The following is a 20,311-nucleotide window of genomic DNA, read 5'->3' as shown; positions in this document are numbered from 1 at the left end:
TTAATAAAGGAAAGGGCAAAAGCTTGCAAGGGCAGTCTCCGTCCAGCCACAGCAGTAACTGTGTGTGTCCCTGTCATTGTGCTGCTGCGCCGCGCACTCAGTCTCGGGCCTTGCTTGATCCTCCACACCACCACATTGGCGACGAGGACGGAGAGAGGGCCCACCCAATGCCACTCCTTGCAGTCAGGTGCATTGTCACGCTGATCCTCTGATGCGCCCAGGCACACCGGGCCCACTGACTGGAGAACACCAGAACAACGCACAATGAGTATGACCCTGGTGTCGCGCTCCTCACCCACTGGGGGGCCTGCATCATAAAAGGAGAACGCATAGCAGTCCACGTGCCACTGCGTGCCTGCCGTTAGAAAAAACACGGCTGCGAATAAGCCACATGCCATGGCTTCAGACTGTGAGCTGCTGACAGGAGACAGTCAGTATCTAGCACTGGCTCCCCAGGCTAACATTAACCCACGAGAGACCATGGTGCAGTGCCACAAAGGAGGCCCCCAAAGCCATTTCAGGCACATAAGCCCACACTGCAAGTCAGCAGGCAGAGAACTCACCCTGCAGGGACACCAAGGACAGTGCGCCACTAGCACGTGCATTCATCAACGCAAAACTGCCCTACGCGGCCCAGCCTGAAGCGGGCTGGTCCAAACTGCAGGAGTGCAACGCCCTAGCTAGTGCGCCCCTGAGCACCTGACGCCCCGTTATCCACGCAAGGCCACGTAATGGCAGAAGACTCAGCTGCAACACCAGCCAGGCCACAGAACCACAACCCAGACATCAGCACGTGGTTGGACACCACGCAGGGCACGTTCATGAAGCCATTTGAGCTGTTTTGGTCCTCACGCAGGGCTTCGCTGGGAGCAATGGGTCCAGTAATTCAAACTGAGCTTAAAAGCATGTGACATTACAATTAAAGAAAAGGACTTTCCTCATGCTCAATCTCGGCACTATGGAGCTTATACTATTCAGCGCACACCAGAATCGCGGTACAGAAGACGACTATGAGATGGCAAAAGCGGTTCTCACGAGAAAATTCAAGCCCCAATTACGCCTGGATTTTGAACGTTTCAAGATGAGCCAGGCCAGTCAACACCCACAGGAAAGCATTGACGACTTTCATGGTCGGCTGTGAGAAATGGCCATTGGCTGCGACTTCCCGGACAACGAATTTGTTGTCGGACAGCAGGAGAAACTCCAGAGGTCCATCTTATCTGAGATGAATCTCCTCACAATGGTCACAGGACAGTAGAAGGACGTGGTCGGAGGAGACCACGTATGTAGGAGTAAATAAAGGAAGGCGCAAAAGCCCGGAAGGGCAGTCTCAACCCAGCCACAACAGTAACTGCGTGTGTCCCTGTCATTGTGCTGCTGCGCCCCGGACTCAGTCCAGGGCCTTGCCTGCCCCTCCACAATATACCACATGGGGTAGAATGTTGGGCAAGGAGAGAGCGACAGTTGGCAAATGTCGGGTTGATAGCGGCAGCTGCTTTGAGAGCCAATGTACAGGCCCTAATAAAGGAGTCACGTATCATTCAAATGTGTATGACTTTCCTTGCGGCTACACCCCCTTCATCCAGATCCACACCAAGAGGCTCCCCTCATATAGACTCACACGCGGATGGCCCCATTGACCCCTTATAAATTCGACCATCCTATTTGTTAGCCCAAACACATTCTCTTCATGAGACCCCTTGGTTATATATAAACCCATATTAATTTTCTATAACCCCCTCTTTCGTTGACCCGTCCATTGCTCTATTTTGACCCACTCCCAATTAGCCTCCCATACACATATCAGTGAACAAATAAGAAGCATCGCATGCTCAAATATGATTTTCAGCTGTCGCCTATCTCGGGAACTTTCCCAGACTCGCAGAAATGCAAATGTTTGTGTAAATCTCCACACACGCTTGGACTCCTTGTCAAACCCCCAGTTCCTTGTAAACAGTACCTCCAGGCTCCAACCAGAGTTAACAAGTTGGCGTATAACGTTGCCAACTTGGCAGGGAACGTAACGCGACTAAGTCGCGCGAGGAGGAGTATCTTTAGGGTCCTTTTCTCAGATAGGAAGTAGACACTCCTATCGCAAAAGGGGAGGTGCTCTGCAGGGCAAAGGCGCTAGATTTCAAAAAAATCGACAAGAAGTAAACGGCAAAACTGGGAGGTCGAGCTGCCTGACAAGCACAGGTAAGAGAAGGGTTAGAGAGCACAAAAACTCTGATCACCTACCAGCACCAATCGTAGTTCTTCCGTCCATTCCAGGTGCTGACTCCCCAACACGCACCCACTGACACTTTCCAACCACAGGCTACATTCCGCCCGCAGTTTGAGTAGATCCCCACCAACATGTAAAACACACGCCCCCCTGGTTTTCAGAACAGAATGTTGCAATCGCTGATGCCGTTTTTATGCAGGTTCCTGCATCCTGGAACATCTAATACAACTGTGGAAACGTCCCTGGAAAATAGTATTTAGGCACGTAAAAATGTTGTAAGTGTGTGTATATAAGTCCTTACACAATGAGATCTATGTTACTTTTGTGGCGGGTTGGCTAAGGCGCGGTACCTGTATACCGTGCAAATAGCACCGGTGCGCGGGAAACATCCCTATAATGCCATAATTCGAGTCCTGGTTTGACAACGCCCTACAATGAAAACCGGTAAAGTGTGCAAGAACTGGTTGCTGCCCTTGCCCCAAGGTTGTTGGCTCAGACAGTGAGCTCGCTAAAGGTTAATCTTTTATTGGTTTTACTGTTCTCTAATCTCCGCCTTTTGACTTTTTTTTGGTACCTTTATGAGTTGAACTAAACACATATTTCCTCTGGGTTGATGATCGGAGGAAGGGTAGTTGTTCAGTGACCCTGGACAAAGAGTATTAAAAATGTATACGAGTAGGCAACATTTTGTATTCTTGTTATTCTTGTCCTCTAAAACTTATTCTAGATATATTTGTGTTTCGTCTAAAATGGCTGGGATTGTCACCCATACAAATCCTACATATTTTACGTTCTGGGACTCATGTAGGACTAGGTCCTTCTCTCCACGTCAGACAAACTAAATAAACCCACTGCCTCTTCATTCGTGTGATGCCCACTTGACGCTTTCTCGCTGATAGCTCATTTTTCGCAGCCAGAGTGCCCTCACACGGGTATGTCTCCTTAAACAGTAGTGCACGTTCTTTTCCTTGAAAATGCCTCGGGTCTCTCACACGCCGTTCTCCCATAAGAATGTCACAATACCTGTCTTACCCAACCTGTATGTGCAGTCTTTTGTCCATCTGTCATTTACAAGGCAGGGATCCAGCCTCCCAACCTACACCTTAACAGATCTACCTTTTCCTGTGGAATCCAAGAAAACATTTTGTTTTCTTTAACCCGCCTTCCCTGTGCCCCCTTCCTTTCATTAGGAAGTATTGTCTTGTTAAATGCCGTGACCACCCAGGGGTTATACCCACAACATTCAGTATGTTTTGAACATTTAGCTTGTAATCAGAATAAACAATGACTTCCCTTTCAACTATAACGCATCCCCAATTCCAATAATGGGAGGAAAATGGTTATCAGAATTCTACCAAAAGGGAGGATGACCGATTTACACAGTACATCCGGCAGTAGTGCAGACACTTAATGTTTCCAATAAAAGTTTTTACTTTTTTGTTCATGGCATATGCATTTGCCAAACACTTTCATAATGGTACTACTATGCCATAAAATGCCAACTGCTGGGACATTTTGTGAGTACCTGGGCTTTTTATCCCATATATAAGCCAACACGTTAGGCATTGCCAGTATTTACTTTTAACAGGACATTAATTGAATCAACATGTGCAGGTACGCATGCTGCTTATAAATATCAATTGGCACAGACGTTTATATTACACACGTAGCACGTTTACAACTGCAATTAAGTGATTAATGGGCAGGTAGTGGGAGGCAATGGCCTTTGGTATTAGCATGGCCATGTGCAGTTAAGGTGGGGGTGTATATCCAAACACTTCCATCCTGTGCCGTTCGCCGCACCCCATCCTTCTCCTAGGTTGTCTCCAATACAATCATTTTGACTGTATGTGGCGCACCCAATAACCTAAACTAAAAGGTGTTGGCCTCTGGGACAATTTTGTCCTTTAATCTGCCAGTCATGAGTGAAACTGATTATGTTAACTTCTATTGGGGGAAACATTGTATGGCTGCCAGAGACTACTAATAGAAGCAGGACCCTAGACTTTGCAAGTTGCTGCTTAACCATTACTCACAGACAGATGGAACATTACGAGTTGTTCGAGCTTCACTGATGCTTCTGTCTTTTGAAGGCTGCTGTAAGTCTCTCTCTTTCTGATCTTGGACTATGAAACTTTCTCTGAAAACGAGAATGAAACCAGCCATTGAATGAAACAAACCTGTTTAATATATCAACAAATCACATTAAAGTTCACACTTGTGTTTATTTTGTTTATCGATACAAATGTGTCAAATACTTTTGAAATCGTAAATAATCATATTATTCAAAACCTTATTACTAGCTAAGATAAATTCTAGAAAAAATGTCAAAATAAAAGGTGTGCATTTTATACATAAAATGGCTGCAGCAACACTGCTAAAGATGGACCATAATGTTCAACATAACATATCACCTCTAGCCCTGAAAAGTCTAGAAATGAGTAACCAGCGAAACGCCTTTTCGTTTTAAGATTTTGGATCTCCAGATGTTTTCGATTACAAATCCCATCATCCATCCAACATTATTAATGGGGATGGTTCTTCGGAGTCAGTCTCTGGAGAACCGCAGGTTCCACACCCCTGCAGGGCGTACCTACCATAGCCCCACTTTGCCATCAAATCGCCTAGAAGGGAGGGTGACATCTTTTGCATTCTGACAATGTCACTTGTTAACACTAGAGGCCTTAAAATAGAATGTTTTGTCTTTATGCAAAACATTGACAACGTGTATGTTTGCTCAAATTGAAAATCTCTTATTGATATTAAATGTCCTTGCCCCATGTGATCTTTTAAAGCACTTGGACATAGCCAGGGGATTAATACACTGTATGAAAAGCAATCCGTTAATCTTCATGTTTGGTTGAAAATCCTGATGAAGTAGTGGGTTACTCACCAGAAATTATTTATGCTCAAAATTATCTCTGGATGAATTTCATGTCTTAGATGTCACATACCCATTGTGGGCCAACACTTCCATAGACTTGTACATGGCAATATATATATATATTCTGGCCTAGTGCCGAAAATGTGTCAAAGAATGTATCATAACTTGAGCATGATTTGCCTAAACAGAGCAAAATATGGGCTTAGTCTGTATTTTGAGCAAAAATACTTGTATGTAATAAAACATGAACAATAAAGCCCTAAAACCAATCACCACACCTCCTCCTCCACCACCACCACCCTCTGCAGTCTTTACCACTGTATTTTGCCATCTGTGGACATGGTTCTGTTTTTCATTTTGCAGCTAGTTCTGGTGTGCTTGGTGTTCAACAAGAGTGTTTGACTGACATCAACAGGGCACATCAGACTATTTGCATGTGTTCTGGTGGCAATAGACCCCCACAAGTCTTGCTCGGAGGTTCCTCCCCAAACGTAAGTGTCACCTGTTTTAGGTGTGGCTGAAGGGAGCTTTCACCCTCTGCCAGAGGTCTTGTCCCAGTATGTAGTGGAGCTCTTCTACTAATTTGCTGCTCACTGGCACACACCGTTAATCGCTGAGAACTGTTGTAGCATTGGCTATTTTGTAGAGGCTAGTGCAACAGTGTATGTTGAGGTGAGAGCGTTCGAATGTTGCTTTTGAGCTTCTTGTGTTTCCATGCTGCTTAGTACATTCATGTAATTTCCAATTGTATGTTATATTCGTCTTTTCAAAGAATATATTAACAAAGCTCCAATCTAAAAACCTTCAGCTTTTCTGTGATACCGAGACTACCTTTCATTTGAATTTTAACTAATACAGTATTTTCATGGGTGCTGTCTTGCAATGGGAGGGTGGGTACTCTCTTGTATTGTGCTGTTTACTTGCGGTGTCATCTGCGTAATCATTTTTATTTTCGTGGTGAATTTTCTTTGTGTTAGCATTTTCAGTTGTGGTATCTAGCACTGCATTCTAGTGAATTAATCATTGGATTAAACGGTCAGACTACATTTGTACGGTAATATTGTTTCCATGATCCCTTTTTGTTAAAGAAGCTTGAGATATTTCTCTGTGATGCAGAGGTGCCTTTGGTTGGCCTATTGCATCTTGGCCGGTGCAGTATTTTCACTGGTATCTTCTTGGAATGATGCAACAGGAAGTTGCTACACATGTTGTTTGCCAGCTCTGTGGTAATGTTTATATTCACTATGTGTGTTTTGTTGCCTGACAATTTTGAGCTGTGGCAAGTGTGTAGGTTATAGTAATTTTAATTGCTGTGTTGTATTATCGAACATGTTCACTTTATTACATGCAACATTGGATCATTCATACCATGACTTTAAAAACATATATTTTTTGGGGGGGGGTTGACATACCTTTAGTTTATTGCCATTTAAGTCTCTAGCTTTACAGCATACTTGGTATACTTCCTACGACTTGGTCCTGCAACACTGAACATTCCACGGCTAGCTTCAACTGAAAGAGGTAGACACCCTCACCACCTCAGCCCTCCCCCGCCCCTCTGTTCAACTAGCGCTTTCTCTTAAAATCTGTAGATTTGTGCCTGCCTTCAGCTCTGACTAGTAAGCAATAGAAGCACAGAGGGTTGCCTAGATGAACGTTCCTTTACAATATCCTTAGATTGTAGAGTGGACAGAAAATCAAAAACTGGATTTACCATGTTGGGCATTGCTACTTTTTACGTTGGCAAGATGTTTGCCATTTTTGGAATTGTTACTGTAACCCTGCTGCATAACATGATTTGAATACCCAGGTGGGTCTCAAATTATGTACATATTTTTGCCAAAGAAGGAAACTTCAGCCTAGCGCAGTGGATTTCATGTCACCAATGTACTCATGCACAACCTTTGGGCCATTTTCTCTGGTTAATCAGATTCCTTGTTGAACCCGAAACCCTTTTTCCTTTCTCTTTAGCTTGTCTTGGGGAAGGGTTCCAAGGTGAGCCGCACTTCCAGTAGAAAGGGGGTGAGAGGGGCTACAGCATCACACCAGCGCTATACCAACTTAGCTTTTGAGGACTTGATGAATGCGGGGGAGGGGAGTGTTGGAAGAGACTTCTACTTAATCCGTTCAGGGAGAAGTTGGGAAAACTCCATGGGGCTAGGGAGACGTTGGGAAAACTCCATGATGCCGTGATACCTGTTAAAATGCATCAGTAATAGACTTAACTGATTGCTTCAATACTCTTTCTCAACTCTGTGAGGCCACGGTCGCTATTTCAAACTAAGGAAAACTGGCTTGACTGCAATAAACTCTTTTCAACTCTGAGGTTTACTGATGCAATTCTGAAATTGATTTATTCGCAAGTAGTGCATATACAATGCCATTTCGCACTGATATTTGGACATTGTCCATCCGTCTTCCTTTTTGTTTCCTTGCCTATCGGTCTTCCTTCTTTATTTCCTGTCTTTTTAAATAATGTTTTCCTGTTTCTTTTCTTCTTGGTTTTGTGTCTGTCTGGCTTTCTTTCCAACTATCCATCTCTGTTCTTTCATGTCTTCCTTTTGTCTTTTCTACTCTTTCTATCTTGCTTTTGTTACATCTATCCATATCTTTTTACTTCCTTCCTTTAATCTCTCGCTTTCTTTTGTTACTTTGTGAACCTTTTGTTCTATGTAACAGAGATGTTTCAGATATACTTCCAACTGTCTTCTTATTCCAGGTTAGAGGAGTGCAAAGACTTGTAGGAAGGGTTCATACTTAATGCTTCGGTAGTGATTGCTAGGGGCAAGAAATAAGGTTGATCTTCTCTTCTTTTCTTTTTCCCCTTTAAAAAAAGGCAAATATTTTGGTTGGGTTTGTTACTGTATGCTATATCTTTTGTATAGCGCAGCCACTGCTTTGTGGCTTCTTGGCACAATAGCTGAGTAACATAACAAAGGGTTGACTAAGGGTAATGTAGTGTCCAATGAGGACACGGAACGAAATGATTAGATTACATTGATATTTTATTATGAGTTAAGCTCATTACATTAGGCCTGGGAAATGCAAGCTCTGCATCGCAAGACCCGTTCAACTGTCGCTGAACCAGCGTTCCTCTCCACGCACCTTTTGGCTCCCCGCTCCCTGTTTCACATCGTGTCACTGGGCTCCAAGACACGGTTGGAGCCACATGCTACACGTCTCCTTTCTTTCATCAACATTCTTCTTCCTCATTATCAGGTGTACTCGTTCAGATATCTAGGACTTCAGTATCTTCTGCCACATCTCGATGTAGAAGTAGACAAATCTGCTGTATATGACAAGGAAGAACCACCACTACAACCTTTTCTCCTTCCCACACTAAATCCTCCTTCACACATCCTACCATCACCCTGTTTCAATCCTACCATCATCACCCTCTCCAGACTCCATACTCTCCCGTACTTTGTCTTAACAGCATGTCTGAAAACCCCCATCACCTCAATTGGCCTTGACCATTGGCAACCGTCGCCTCTCAACACAGCCGGTAATCTGATCCTGACCCAGCTCCCAACTCTCAAGAGAGGACGCCTTCTGAAACTCCTATTATCCTGCAGAGCCTTGTTCCTCATTTGTTTGCGTCTGATGTTCTCTTTCACTTCATCCAACCTCCCTCCCATACCAACCATCTCACCCCTCCGTAGGTTCTTGGATTTATATCCACTTTATGTAGGCATTTGGGCCCAATCTGTTACTCACCGGACGGGAAGTAAACCAAATCGGTGGCCGGAAGACACAGGACTGAACTATTGATTGAAGAGCTAGGTCGGGGCCTCCAACCTAGCCTCCTCTCTGTGAGGGCACAAGACCTTTTTAATGATATGACCCTCTGCTGCGTAGGACCAGGCAGATGGACTGATCGCTCAAAAGGGCGGGGAGGACACGCCGCCAAGAACCCAGCTGTAAAGGAAAAACAAGAGGTGAGCAAAGAAAAATCCCTTTCCCTCGATACTTCTTTCTAGTAGTACCTGAGCTATGCCCTCCCCTTGTTTTAAGGCAACCGGAACCACCTATAAGTAAGAAAGGAGAATGTAACCTATACTAACTATAGTGGTTGATTAACTACGGAATATGAAATCATAAAAATAGAAAACCCTTACCACTGCTGTGCTGTTGAGTCTGTGTTGTGCCAAAGAGTTCATAAAACGGAGGTGCAAAATAACAAATGGGTAGGTTAGTTAGGGAACTGAACCCGGGCTGGACGAGGGCCGCGCTAGAGTCGGGTAGGTGCACTATCTGCAAGGCGTACCTGTGCACTACTGAAGAATGTCCAATGGAAGTCTGATTGTGGAGAGGATGGTAACAGCAACAATAAGAGGCACAATTGAATTGGAGTATTGCAGGTGATGGAGTTCAGCGGCAAGGTACAATGAGTACAAGAAATGCTTGTTTAGCAAGTGGTGAAAAAGAAGAGTCTTACCGATGCCGTGATCACAGGTTTCCAAAAGGCGGCAGGTATAGGCAGTCCGTGAAGGAGGAAACAGGTCTGGTACACGGGTAAGTAGTTTTCCAAAAGCGGCAGGCAAAAGCAGTCCGTGAAGGAGGAAACAGGTCTGGTACACGGGTAAGTAGTTTTCCAAAAGCGGCAGGCAAAAGCAGTCCGTGAAGGAGGAAACAGGTCTGTTACACGGGTAAGTAGTTTTACAAAAGCGCCAGGCAAAAGCAGTCCGTGAAGGAGGAAACAGGTCTGGTACACAGGTAAGTAAAGTAGGATCGAAGACGGAACTTCTAAACACCGGGATGCAACTTTAATCAGAAGCAGCGTCTTGCCCGGTTCTGAGGTTTAAATCGGGAAGGAGAAAGGCGGAACCGGACGAAACCGAGGTTCACGCATCATCGCCGCTCTGCTGACAGCGGGAAGCGGAAGGCTGTGAATCGTAGTCAAACTTGCCGCAGAGCGCTGCAGAGTGAGCCGAAGCCACTATTTTCCAGGGCAGTTGCCAGTGGGCGTAGAATGGGTTTGCAATGTGACGCATGCCCTTACGAAGGGCAATAATCCTCCTCCAGGCCTGCCGAGGGGTAACACAATCTTCCTCCATTTCTGGAACGCGTGTGTACATGTCCCCGGAGTCAGCCATCATGATAATTGGTACGCCATTGACACGAACAACAGCCTTGGGACTGTCTGCTTCTCCTTCTTCACTCCCTACCGCTGAAATACACTCCTCCCCTTCATCGCTTTATTCATCATCAATCCAATATGTACTGGCTTTCTTATTCCTGCAGCATTTAGCTAGATGCCCTTTTCCATTGCAAATTCTGAAAATTATTCTGGGTGCAGGGCACATTGTACTGTTAGCCCAATGGGAGGGACGGTCACATCTGTAGCACTTCATGACAGTCGTTCTCCGTCTGCTGCCTCCACGTTGAAGATCCATGGTCGAACCTCTTTAGGCCCCCCTATTAATTCCCTCTCTGTTGTCATTATTCCATCTCCTTCTCACACTTTTTCTACTACCGCAATCAACTCACTGGGTTCCGGTGCACTGACAGGAGGACTTTTTACAGTGATTTATTTCACTCTTCCTTCCAATCTTTTTACACATTTCTCAGTATGTTCAACTCCTTTGCCATTCGCAAAACAGTCTCTAGTGGTGGGTCATCCTCTGTCCACAATTTCTCTTACTTCACTGCTGCTGCATTCAAACATAAATTGATCCCTGAATCTTTCATCAAGTTGCTGATTTAATCTGCAGGTCCATGCTAGCTTCCGCAAAGCCGCAATGTACTATTCTACACGTTCACCGACTTCCTGTATGCGTTTTCCAACTTGTATCTCTTCAAAATAGTACTTAGGTTTTTTTCATAGTGTTTACTCATTTTCTTTTTGGCTTTTCTCATATTCGTTTATTCCTTCACTTTCTCCCGTAGGCCGGGCAAGTCTTCAAACCTCTCTTGTCCTGCTGACCCCAAACAAAGCAAGAATAAAAAAAAAAGTCTGTCTACACTGTAGTTTGCACCACACACTACACTGGCATAGTGCTCAAATCCTTTGAGCCACCTTTTCCATGGTACAATTGGTTCACCAATTTCTGGTAGGAACATCGCTGGAGGGTGCACACTGTGCATTGCCATGTCTCCTACAGCCGTGGTGGCTAGTTAATTTATTTTAAAAAATGTTTTAACATTGCACTCAAAGGAATGTCATGTGGCATTTTACTTCTGTTGTCGTTAGATACACAAGTTCTTTCTTGATTACATTTCTTTTTCATTCGTTATATGTATATATTTATGGAGACCAGAGTAAAGGTTCACAAGGAAAACATTAATAACTCCCTCAAAAATCAAGACCCTTTATCACTGCCTCATAGCGCAAAGTCTCCCATTAATCATCTAGATAAAATCCCACAATGCTCATTTTCTCACTACTCAGAGAAACAGGTGCTTAGTGATTCAGGATCTTAAAGCCACGTCCTGCCTTGGGGACGACTGCCCCACTAGCATCTTTAAAGAATCAACTGATCTCCTCATTCCATGGCTTACTAAGCTGATCAATCTATCTTTTGATGAGGGCGTGGTTCTAGACGTCTTGAAATCAGCATGGATAACTCCCCTACAGAAAAAAGAAAACCTTGACCACAATAACAAAGACAATTATCACCCCATTACCAATGTCCCGTTTATCTTGAAAATCTTAGATAGGCTAGCTTACAATCAACTTCAAGATCACGTTGAAAAGCACAATATCTTGGGCACTCGTCAATCCGGCTACAGGGACCGTCACAGCACCGAAACTGCCATGCTTGATCTGAAGTCCACCTTTGCTGGCATAGCAGATAAAAACCAAGCTGCTTTGCTGATGCTATTAGACCTCTCTGCAGCCTTCGGTTTTGTTGATCACACCTTACTAGTGACAAGGCTCGGAGATGTCGCAAACTGTTCCACGCTGGCACCCAAATGGATAGCCTCTTTTTTGGGACCACGCATGGTAAGGGTCTGTGTGGGCAACCGTCACTCCATTAAGTAAGTTGAGCTCAGATTACTCCAATTTTCTGATTGCAGACAATGTCATAACTGTCCAAAAAAAGGTGAAACTCTTGGTGTCATTCTGGACGATGAACGCTTCATGAAGCCTCATATTTCTAATATCCGGTCATGCTGTGAACTTATCAACAAACAAATACAATATATTCGTCCTTTCATCACAAATGACAACTGTGCCCTCCTGTCTACAGCACTGATTAACTCTAGATTAGACTATTGCAACAGCTTGCTGGCCGGCACCATCTCTGCAAATATACAGGCTCTTCAGGTCACACAAAACAATGCTGTAAGAACTATCTTTAAACAATCGTGCCGCACTCACATTTCCTCCTTCAGTTAAAAACGACACTGGCTCCCAGTAAAACGGAGAATAACACACAAAATGCTTACACTGGTGCACAAATGCGTAGCCCTCACAAGTACCACATATCTATCAGAGCGCATCAAAATCAAGTCTAAGAATAGACATCTTCGCTCTTCCTCAGCCACTATGCTCAGTCAGCCAAGGTCCAGGCTTATCAGGTTTGGAGGTTCTAGTTTTGACCCTCAAGCCCCTATGCTCTGGAACCTACTACCAGCATCCATTTGTCAAATCCAAAGCCATTCTCTCTTCAAAAAGGCTGTTAAAACCCACATTTCTAACCTTGACTAAACCCCTAATTTCTCTCCCACGGTTCTGCTTTATCTTCTAGTTCATCTTGTTCTTCGTGCATGTTGGTGCGTTATAAGAATAAAAATAAATAAATAAAATAAAAATGTCTTTTAAAACATACAAGTAGGAGCACTTCTGAAAGTCTGCTCATGCTTCGATGTCTGACTTCCTCAAAATTGCCACCCGTAACGTGACAGTAATTCTACAGTGTCGGGGCCTTTCCTTTAGTGTCCGGGTGTCTCTTCAGTGGGGCCTGCCAGCACCCTTATGGACTCTGCGTGTGCCCTCTACATGTTATTCATCGGCGCTGCGCTCTCACCTTATAGCAGCTGGCGGTGAGGTGATCCGCAGGCAGCTGATCCCGTTTCTGTCACAGGCAGAAGAAGGTACGTTCGTATCCTCGTCGCCACTTCTGTAGTGTCCAATGAGAACACGCAGGCGAAATTATTATATTACATTGATATTTTATTGTGCGTTTATAATTTATAATTTGTTATTTATAACGCGCTTAATACCGGGAGGATAGCTCTGAGGGCAATGCGCTCGCCTTGGAAACGAGTCTGAACAGGTTCACATCTATGCTGATGGCATCAATTTTGTCTTCCAAAGATATGCTGTTGCTTCTAGGATTCGTTGGTCTCCTGTCTCGAGCATCTGCTCTCTTTGCGGTGTCGTTGAGCCGGCCTCTACTGCCACTGTGGCGGGCTTGGCAAAAGCATCCAGGGTTGGTTGCTTAACACAGCTTTTCTGGGATTGGGATGCCATGATTGATTTTAGTCTTCAGGGATTTGTTTCTCCCAGTGCTCCCCTTCACGCCTAGTCCATTGCACCTCAGGACAGCTCTCTCGTATGCGATTCCCTTGTATACTCTGATGTTGTGTCCCAGCTCTTGCAACGTTCCAGTAGTGCGCCAGCAGCTTGCCCCCAGTTTCTGTGCATCAATGTCTTCCTTCACCCTTGTGCGTCGTTTTAGGGTCAGTGCTGCCCAATCTTGCCTCCGAAAAGCCACTTATGACTGCCAAGGTCTATACTTCATAATTCAGTGGCACCATGTGGTCCACGGCCAGTTGCCAACCAGGATGCATAAATATGCCTCGGATGGCTCCTCGAGCACCAGGTTATGCCCCATGCAGTCAGGGGAGCTGTCAGTTTTCGCCCTTCTCTGGTGTGTAGCTCTGGTTCTTCAGGTGGCACACCCCTGTTCCACGTGTTGCACTATTCTTACAGACCTCTCAGGGCTCTTGTGTCCAGCAGCCTCTTCTTTTTTGGCAGTGTTTGCACAGTTGCTTAATGCTGCCCAGTGTAAGGGCTGGGGCTGACGTCCTCTCATATTCCACTTTGCCACAGACGTGTGGTTCGCACCCCCAAAGCTGCTACCGCCTCCAGCCCTCTAGCCGCCTAACTTCTGCCTCCGGACTTTCATCTGCCCTGACTGCTGCTTTGAATCATGCCCCTTTTTGTACCACTGTGCTGTATTGTTCCCACTCACGATTCGGGCTGGTCCACATTAACCTCTCTTCCCTCTGTATTTACAGTTCGGTAAGCAACGCTGGCCCGACCCGATGGCAACCTACAGTGCAATATCACGCACGTCCTATATGCCGTTCCCGTTGACTCTGGGGGGGCCAGAGTGGAAACCGGCCTGCAGTTACTATTATGAGCTGCAGTCTTGTGCGGCTGCGCGTGTTATTGCGTCGGGCAGCACAGCCCGGACTGCATTGGAAACACCTCTCTGTTGCTTTGCCTGTTCTTACGCTTCTCCGGTATCTCTCACGCGCCTGCAAGTATTCGTTCGTTCGGCCCCCCTGGGTGGACCACATTGGGAGCTGCGAATATTCGTTAATTCGGCCCTCCTGGGCGTACCATGTTGGCGGCGGCTAACGCGGCTTCTCGCTCTGTATACGGGCCAGGCTCTGTGTGCTGAGGCAGACCACACTGTTAACCACTGGAAACCATCCTATGCTTACTGATATTGATATACGCACTGCCCCTCCCCACCGACTGTGTTGGACTGCGGCAGAAGCCGTTGAATGCTAATTGCTAATCCACTTCTTTGTATTTGTGAAACTTTAGCTGTTTGCTGCATCTTGTAGATATTCTACATCCCTTGATTTCAGCTCATTAAACCACCTGGGGCACCATCGCTTCGGGCCTGCTCCGAAATGATCCTGGACTTGGCAATCTGATCCACATCAATGTATTTCACCGTGTCTCTTTGGCAGCAGTGAAACACATGCTTGCCACAGGCGATCTGTCTTTTTGCCAACTGCGTTTCGCTCTGCATTTCCTCCAGTACCTCTAGTCCGGGTATAGGTCCATGTGGCTCTCCTTGCACTAAGCACGCCCCTGAAGCCACATATGATTGAGCGAGCAGCCCGCGCTGGAATCTTCTGAGCGCCAGTCCTGGCTAAATGCAGCTACCTCCTTGTCAACAGCACCTGGTGTGGTACTCTGCGGCCGCCGGTGATTGTCTCCGACCCAGACAAAGCAAGTCCTTTGTTATGTGGCGTTCGCCATCTTGATTCTCCATTCTCTCGTCGGGCAGCCGTCTCTCCGTTGCCCGTTGTCCCAATTCGAACCCACTGGTTAGACTGCTATTGTCACGGCTTCTTTACGTACACGGGCATCCTTTATTCTACACATACGCCTCGTATAGCCACAGTTGCCAAGGAGTATGTCGGATCAGCTGGAGCCTCACAGGAACATGTCCTACTGCGTGGCTCTTAAGCTACACCCCCACACACCAGAACTACTTCACCCTCCTGCTGAGCACATTCTTCATTCTCTTTCAGAAAACCCTCAAGGTTGAAGCAATCGTAGCGGTACACCAGTATTCCTATTTTGAGAATTCTAGGGCCACATTTTGGGGACCCGCAACTTATTACTTTTTATTCATATCCTTCTCCCAGTCATTTTGTGTTTTTAAGGCTTTCCTTTTGGCCAGATCACCACGAGGTGGCCTCAAACTCAAAATGTCTGTTCTGACTAGGTGAGCTGTTTGTGAGCCCACAATGCCAGGCTCCTTTAATGGTCCTAGCTGGTGTAGGCCAGTGTAGGTCCCAGGACTATCCCTCTACCTTCATTTGGAGGTGATTAAGTAGCAATCCTACTGACAAATCTGTATGTTTGGTCATCTGACCCTCAGCCCATTTAGTGATTGGCTGGCCTTTGGCCAGCTCCTTTGTGCAACGAGGTAGCAGCTCTTCTGACTTACTTGAGGAGTATTTTACCATGAGTTTAACTGTTTTAGCCATTCTAAGCCCTGTATTGGCTATACTGGCTAAGCTCGGTGGTTTAGGCATATACCGGTTTGGGGGTTTTGCCTTTGGAGGTCCAGTCCAGGCTCTTTGAAGTCTCATGCGCCCCCCGCAACCCTACACCTGCTGTGTCGAGCCTTCCTTGCCAGGACCGTTGTCTGGGCCGTTACGGCCACCAGCTGCCATTCATCACCAGCATCCTCCATATAGCTGTGGGTCAGTGCTGATATGCAGAAGGTGGCTGTTGCCTCATCTGCCCACCACATCCGCATCTTAGGATGGTGGAGGGGGCCACCAGCCATTGTCTCCATTCTGGGACCATGCAGCTTCTCTCTCCTTCCTCAAGTCTTCTCACTGGATTTGTTACTCCTAGTTTGCAGGTTGTCCTGAGTGGAGCCTCTGTTCCTTACCTTGGTTGCTTGCATCTTGGTGAGCACTGGGTGCCGGTCGTGGAGAATCTAATCCTGCAAACTACATGTGGGAAAGAGCTGTCTACTCGCCAGGTTGTTTCGGATTGATGGAGCCTTTTTGGCAAAGACACTGACACACGTACTTACCTCTGGGTCCTGGGGTGAGATATTTATTCATGAAATTCACTCCCAAGTGTCACTGTGGCCCTTTGTGGAGATTCCGCCTTTACCGCATTTTCCATAGACCCCTATTGAGGGTTACCCTGTTTTGCAACCTCTTCTGTGGTCTTGAGCCTATCTTCCCACCTTTAGAACACTTTGTTTGGTGCCTCTTCTGGTCTTCCCTGGGGTTGATAGTTGCAGCATCCGCACCTGTGGGGTAGGCTGAACATGCCTCCATTAAAGCAGATTACCCTTTTCCCATTCATTGTTATAGAACTGTGAACTTACTTGGAAGTGTGCCAAAATGGACTTTGGGGTTCTTGCCTGCCCTTGAACATTTATTCTGGATGCCAGAGCGGTTCATTGAGCTTTGGGCGAAGTTTCATCAGTCTTGTACTTGCCTGTGATTTTTACAAAACATTTTTATTTGTTCTATCCATTTATAAAGTTATACTGTACATTTCTCTCATGGTAAATGTACTTGCAATACTGTGACTATTTCTGGTAACAATGCCTATGTTCTTCCCTGAAATGTTTAAGGAAGGTAACTGTTCCATTGATTCTTGGACGTTTTTGGCTTTAGTTTACAACTGTTTATTTTCTATGTGACTATTCTGTATTACCTACATTAAGAGTAGTTTGGCCTTACTTTCTCGTCTGGTATGCTTGCCTTCCCCTTAGGGTTCATGGTTGCACCATTTTCATCAGAGGGCGGTACAAAAACTGCCTTCCCACAGGGAAAGGTTAGATGCTTGTTTTCCCACTTCAAGGCTTTTAGAATGTGAGTGTAATCTCCCACCTATTGGTGAAGAAATAGGGATTTGACCGGTAATCTATTGGGTTAGGGTATGGGGCCGCCCGGAGCTAGAGATCCCGTGAGGCTCTGGAACATGTAATGTCGCTGGGGGACTGGCACAGGTTTCACTGGCTAGCTAATGTAAAAAAGTGGCTTGCTCTACTGGGTCTGTCGGCATACTGGTATAATCCATGAACCATAGAGGGAAATATGAAGGATAGGGGTGAAGGTTGCCTTCCAGAGATATAGGCTGACATCTTCAGTAGCACTAGCCTCTGGGCCTAGCTATTTAGATTTAAAGCCGATGCAGGGATTTGAAAATTATCTGAATGTAATCGAGCCAGCATATGCTCGTGCCCTGTTTGAGGATGCGCTTCGGTTGTTTACCAGTGCGTGAATACTCAATCATGGGATGGGAACGGGAACTCTGTTTGCCCACTGTGTAGCGATGATGTGGAAACCATTGCTCATTGCATGTTACTTTGCGAAAATTGTGTATCTGCGAGCACCAAGTAACGAGACAGAAAGAGATTTTTGAGTGTTCTCGCCTAGAGATACATTTGGTTAATTGTACTGCGGGATCGTGATTTTAATAACTCCAATAAGTGTTTGTATGCGACTGAAGTGAATTTGGACTGTTTTTATTCATTCATTTGTTATGGTGTTTAATTTTTTATTTTTTTAAATAATTTTTGTTTGTTTTCAAGACATAGAAATTCACAAAGCATAACAATATATAACAATTCATACTCCTTCATAATTCATTTCCCTCTTCATTTCACAGTGCATCTTTCAATTTTCATAAAACACATCAAGTATGTCCTTCAGTACATTTGACAATAATTAATAGGAGGGAACATTTGATTCATTTAAAGAGTCATTGGAAAGGGAGGAAGAGGCAACCGATGGAGAGGGAGAGAAAGAAGGGAAAAGAAACCAAAAAAAAACCCACACACAAAGGAAGTCGGCAGTCCATAAATTCCCGGTGTCAGCATCAAGAGTTCATGAAATACCTCATCAGTTGCGGTTGAAAGAACATTTGTTCTCTGTCCGAAACAAAGTCCAAGAATGGGCCCCAAGACCTTGTGAACTTCGAGAGTTTCCATTTGAGCATGGCCATGAGTTTTTCTAGGCATAGTAGCTCCCACACTTTCACCCACCAGTATGCTATATGTGGTCCCTCTACTGTTTTCCAAAAACAGGCCCTTGTAATTCGAGCTGCAATAAGAAACAGGGAGATTAGGGTTGCCCTCTGTCCTGACATCGGGAAGGACCCATCCTCTGGTACATCTCCCAATAGCAGAACCCGTGGATCCATGGGGAGCAGAGATCCTGTGATTTCCTTGATTTTAGATCTAACCTCCAGCCAAAATGTCTGTATAACCGAGCAGTCCCACCACATGTGGGCTAAATCTCCCCGTTCCCCACAACCATGCCAACATGTGTCTAGGTGCTCTGGATTCATTGCATGAAGCCTGCTTGGGGGCAGGTACCACCTAAAGCAAACCGTAATAGCATTCACCTTCACTATAGTACATCGTGAACTCTTCTAGGCCCTATACCACATCCGCTGCCAAGACTCTTCTGAGATTTCTAAGCCCAATTCTCCCTCCCAGGCCAATATATGTGGGAGTTTTTCCTCTATGGGAGCGTTCTCTACGAGTCTATAGAATGTGGCTAGTTTATGGGATTGCTGACCCTCCAGGATTCTGAGCTCTATACCAATCGGGTTTCTTGAGGCAGCCAGGCGAGTATCCCTGTTGGTTAACCAGTGTCGAAGTTGAATATACCTGAAGCGTTCCGATTCTGGGACCCCGAACTTCTCCTTGCATTCTAGGAATGTTAGGGGTTCCTGATGTACATATAGATCCCTCAGTCTCAGGGGTTTATCTGGGCACCATCATTGGAATGATCTGGCGCATAGGCCTGGAGTGAACGCTGGGTTCGAAGTGATGTGGGACAATGGACCCAAGCCTGACTTGATGCCCCTATGTGTGCATGCCCTATCCCAATTCCAAAGTTGACTAACTTAGTGGGTAATAGCTCACCTCGATATCTCCAAGCCTCCTTGGCGAGAAATGGGAGGTAAGCCAAAGGAAACGGGGCTACCGCTTGTTCAATCTCTTGCCATTTAGGGGGTTTCAGTGGATTCCCCCAAGGTAACATCACTGCAACCTGTGCCGCCCTGTAGTAACGCGAAATCGAGGGGAGCCCCAAGTCACCCATCATCCTCCCTCTAATGAGGAGCTTCCAGGGAATTCTAGGTTTTTTCTTCTTCCAGATTGGCCGGTTTATCTCCTGTTGCATAGTTATGAGCTTGTTCTCAGGAATTGGTACTTGTAGGCATTGAAAAACATAAAGGAGTTTCGGGACAAGGGTCATCTTGACCGCACTAACCCGACCTAACCAAGAGATCTCCTGAGCATCCCAGCGATGAAGCCACTCTTTGGCTTCCTTCAATAAGGCGGGGATGTTTGCTTTAAAGAGGCCTGCATAGGTCGGGGTCAATATTATTCCTAAATAAGGAATGTCAGTAGAGGACCATGGGGGGGGGGGGGGCATGCCGCTTGTATATCGACCAGCTTAGAGGGGCTTTCCGTTAGGGCCATTCCTACTGATTTAGCTGGGTTCACCTTAAAGCCAGATATCAAAGCAAACCGAGCCACGAGTTCCATAGGGGTGGCATAGAGTTGGGGGCATCATTCAAAAAGCAATGCATGTCATCTGCATATAAGGCTACTTAAACATTGTCCTGCAAATTTGAAACCAAGAATTACCGGTTGAAGCCTAATTTGCTGGGCCAAGGGCTCCATTGCCAGGGCGAAGACCAGGGGCGACTGGGGACAATGGGGTCCAGCGCGCATTCGTTTTGAGCCTTTCAATACCGCCTTCAAATACCCCCAGGACATGCTATCAAAAGCCCT

The 20,311-nt window shown here is 45.8% G+C and overlaps 1 protein-coding gene across 6 annotated transcripts in view; it reads left to right on the top strand.

Moving 5' to 3' along the window:
* The first annotated feature begins 2,084 nt into the window (after positions 1-2,084).
* LOC138582468 (anillin-like) overlaps positions 2,085-20,311 on the top strand; it is a 717,297-nt gene continuing 699,070 nt past the window's right edge. For 5 of the 6 annotated variants that reach the window (XM_069653830.1, XM_069653821.1, XM_069653803.1 and 2 more), the window contains exon 1: positions 2,101-2,196. The gene's annotated coding sequence lies outside the window, so the exon portion shown is untranslated. Of the gene's footprint in view, positions 2,197-20,311 lie in introns of all 6 variants that reach the window. The other variant, XM_069653796.1, reaches the window with a different exon arrangement.

Source organism: Ambystoma mexicanum, chromosome 1p (assembly GCF_040938575.1).
Source record: "Ambystoma mexicanum isolate Mex_15411 chromosome 1p, UKY_AmexF1_1, whole genome shotgun sequence".
Lineage (NCBI taxonomy): Eukaryota > Metazoa > Chordata > Amphibia > Caudata > Ambystomatidae > Ambystoma > Ambystoma mexicanum.
The sequence above is the reverse complement of the archived record's forward strand: the minus strand, read 5'-3'. Positions and strand labels throughout refer to the sequence as shown.